The sequence below is a fragment of the Microcebus murinus genome, chromosome 1 (genome assembly GCF_040939455.1).
Source record: "Microcebus murinus isolate Inina chromosome 1, M.murinus_Inina_mat1.0, whole genome shotgun sequence".
NCBI lineage: Eukaryota > Metazoa > Chordata > Mammalia > Primates > Cheirogaleidae > Microcebus > Microcebus murinus.
The window spans coordinates 152,521,823-152,525,728 of NC_134104.1; the positions used below are offsets into that span (position 1 = coordinate 152,521,823).

Genomic DNA, 3,906 nt, shown 5'->3' on the forward strand with positions numbered 1-3,906 from the left:
GCATAATCTCTTTAACTGTGCCTTTGGAGACAAGCCCTTCAATTGTGCCCTAAGAAATAATCCCAAAGCCCTTGCAGAGATACCTGCCTCCAAGCTATGGCCCCCCCATGCAGGTGGATACACAGACTACGTGCGCGTGTTAGCCTGTATACTTGCCGTTGAGGAGCTCAGCAAGAGCTGTCTTCTGCTACCCGACATGCTTCCAGGATTTCATGTCTACAATGTACACCACAGTGATCAGAAATCCTTGATGAGTGCCCTGGTGCAGTTGTCAAGACGGAATCAGACCATCCCCAATTTCCCTTGTGAGAAGCAGAACAAGGCCATGCTCATCATTATAGGAATCACTCCAGCATTTTCTGCTCAGATCGAGATGCTTTTGGAACTCTACAACTTCCCACGGGTGAAGAAGACAGGGGGATGTGAAGAGGCAGAGATTTTGTGTTAGCTTAGATCCACGGAGGAGGAGACAGGGTTAGAGACTCGAGAAGTGTGCTGGGGAAGGAGCAGGAAGAGGTGCAGAAGACCACGAGGCAGGTGTGACACCCGTGGAGGGGTGAAGGAAGCAGGAGGATCGGGGAAGAAGCGTCTCCCCAGTCTCAGTGCAGTTCCAAGAGGGGTCCGGCCAGGCTATGAGGAGCCCCGAGCCAAAGCCACCACTGGAGGAGACCCACGTCTCTTCAGAATGGGCCTGCGTTGCCGGGTCGGTGGCTGGTGCAGCCCGTGGGAAGCGTGGCCCTGGTGTGAGCGTGGCGCTGGATTCAGAGGAGAAGCAGCTGGGGCCATCATTCACCCAGGCCCCACCCAGCAGGATGTGGAGCAGCTCATTTTCAGGGCCGACACAGTCCACCCCTTATGACACGTGGATCTGCTTCTCCATGCAGGCTTGGGAGCAGCTTCTCCAGCGATGCCACACGCTTTTCTTTCCAAAGGACAAGTCAGAAGAGGGCGGTTAGCAGGACAACTAGAGGCCCTGCTGCCGTCTCGGGGCTGTATTGGTGCCCATCTGCTGCTTCATCCTCTGCTAATTCGAGATTCCCTTCCCTCTCAGCTACCCCCTCAGCTGGTCTGGGTGGCTTGCCTGGTGAAAGGATTCAATCCTTCATTCCTGAGGGGTCTGAGCCCTTAGTAATGCACTTTCTTCAGCTGGTGTTGATGATTCCATTCCCGCTTACAGCGGGGCAAGGAAGTACCAGGCGCTGTCCATGCGGATCACTCGGCTCCCACCGGTATTCCTCCCTGTCCCCCTCATGTAAAAGCAGCCCAAGCTCTTGCAGGGTCAGTGACCCCTAACAAGATGGCGACTCCTCTCACCTGCTGGGCCCTAGACTCAAGGAGTCCAAAGTGCCCTGGTGGCAGCCCCAACTTGTTTTTAATGAGACCCCTGCTGTATCCTCTGCCAATAGTACGCTCCATTTAGGGACAAAAAACTTCAAACATGCAGAGCCCAGAGTTGCAAGAATGGGAAGCACAAATCCCCCGGTGGATCACTGGAAGTGACGGAAAGTGGGGATACTTCTGCTTCCAGCCCTTGGAACACCCCTAGACCTTGCATTCTTCCTATTAGGGTCACAGTACTGTAGAGAAATTTCTAATTTAATGGATATAATGCATCCTTAGGGATGACACCCCATTGTGTCAGAGTGTCCCCTCTGAGCTGATGCATTCACTGTCCCAGCTTTCGGTCGTAGGCATGCTCCCGCACCTCAGTGTGAGGTTGGGCTCCCTGCTCAGATGTTGTTGCGTGTGGGATTCCACGCCTGCGAGTAAGGCATAACCCCCAAATACCTACCGGTGCTGCCTGAGACTCTGCAGGTATGAAATGTAAACCCACATCTGGAGTAGCTATCCATTGTCTTTTTTTTTTTTTAGCAGTCAAAATTTTGTTTTATTTTATTGTTGGCTAGAAAGATGTTATAGCCAAAAACTGAAATGATACTAAAGGAATCCTTTGTGCTTTTCAATATGCAAATATATTTCTTCCGAAGAGAGGCCCTGATGTGATCTGAAGAGTCCATGTTAACTTTTCTGGAAACTTCCTTGCCTTAGTTGTTGTATTCTTGAAGAGCCTGGGCTATGAAAACTTTACCTAAGTTTTGGGCAGTGAACTCCTTGACGTTCTGGCAGTAAGTGTTAATGTGGCCTGCAATGAGCAGCGAATCCATCCTGGCAGGGGCTGCAGCGGTTTGAAGAGTTTGGACAGGTCTTCCTCAGGGGGTGGGGGTTCTCCTCGGCTCTGACGCTGCATATTCTCCTGCTGCCGATACTGATGCTTCTGCTGCTGCTGTTTACTAGTATTCCTCATGTATGTATTATATTTAACTGTATCTTGGCTCATATCGTCCACTCTGTCCATCAGCAACTGTAGATTCTTTCCCAGATGATTGCTGCTAGCAAGACTGAGCAATTCATGCTTATCTGCCACAGCTGACTTCTTTTCAAGTTCCCACATTAGGACGTTGATCAGATGTGAATTTTTAATTACAATCGGCACTTCTTCAAACATGTGCTCAAAGGTGATATTTGCTTTTTTCAATGCTTCAGGGGGAAAATCCTTCTCTTTACAAACTTCCATCAGTTTAGGAGTCAGTCTGTATGCCCTTAGTGAGAGGAACCCTTGGGCAGTTTTTATGGGATCATAAATGGGAACGACAGACCCCTCAATGGCATGTTGGTAACTGAACTGAGAGTCCAGGAGCGCCCGGGTGACGAATGAGCCATAGTATGTGGACTGGTGCCAGCCCACGTGAAGGTGATCGACGTTTACATGGCAAAGGCTCTGCAGCATTTCCATTTGATATTGGACTTCATCAAAGTCTGCATCATCCTCTGTGTGTTGGGGGAAAGGAAAGCAGTTGGTAATTTCAAGCCAATCTTCCAGAACCAGGCCCCAAAGCTCTCCTTGAACAACCTCAGTTCCTTGGCCTTCTTCTTGATAATGCTTGATTATCTTTAATACTACCAAGCCATCTATCTGCACTTGCTTCACGGCCAAATCTCCAGAGCCACCTTTGCCTTTGCCTTTCCCTGCCACGCCGGCGGCGGAGCTGGAAGAGCTGGCGGTAGAGCCGGCGCCTTCCTTGCGGGACGCCATCTTTCCAGCCAGACAGGAAGGAAGAGCTCTATCCATTGTCTTGGGAACAAACCACTGGCCCTTCCAAGATGGAAGGGACCCAATGTAGTCAACTCGCCACCAATTGGCCGACTGGTCTCATGGAGGAACAGTGTCCTAGCAACCGTTCAGTGCTGCTCTCTGTTGCCAGCAGGCTGGGTATTCAGAGGCAGCAGTAACTAGATGCCTTGAAAAGTCAGAGGCCCGGCACTGACCCACATGTCATCTCCATCTCTACACCATGGCAACTTCCTCCAAGTGTCTATTGTGCCAGTTAAAGAGAGGCTGATGACAAAAGCTGGCTAATGTCAAGTGTCCCCACCATTTATCTCCTTGGTTAGTCAATTCCTCTTCCATGGCGGGAGCTTTCTGGTGGACATTAACATTTGATGCAAACCTCTCCACCCTTTTTGGTACTCCCATGTGTTAGCCCACATGCCTCTCCCCCAGACCCTCTGATATCTGATCTCCCAATCCTTTTTATGTCAGGCCCCTGGTCAGCCAGCCATGCCACCGTTCATTGCCTAGGAATCGATACATATTCTCACTTCAGGTCACTTCTTCTCCTTACCACACCAAGTGAGTCACCCAGGTGTGCTGCTGAAAGCAACTCCCGTGGAGAGCCGCCCCCTCTCCACTGTCTTCCAAGACCACCCCTGAATGTGACTGTAATGCAGCCACCAGCCAGTTCAGCTTGATCACATATTTCAAAATGACTCATCTGTAAATTTCTCTTCAGCTTTTTCCCTCTTTCGTTTTCCTCCAGCTGGTCATATGGGAGCTCCCCCATCAGA

The 3,906-nt window shown here is 50.4% G+C and overlaps 1 pseudogene; it reads right to left on the reverse strand.

The window, feature by feature from the left end:
- Positions 1-2,030: 2,030 nt before the first annotated feature.
- Positions 2,031-3,115, reverse strand: LOC105874880 (eukaryotic translation initiation factor 3 subunit H pseudogene; annotated as a pseudogene).
- Between the last annotated feature and the right edge of the window lie 791 nt (positions 3,116-3,906).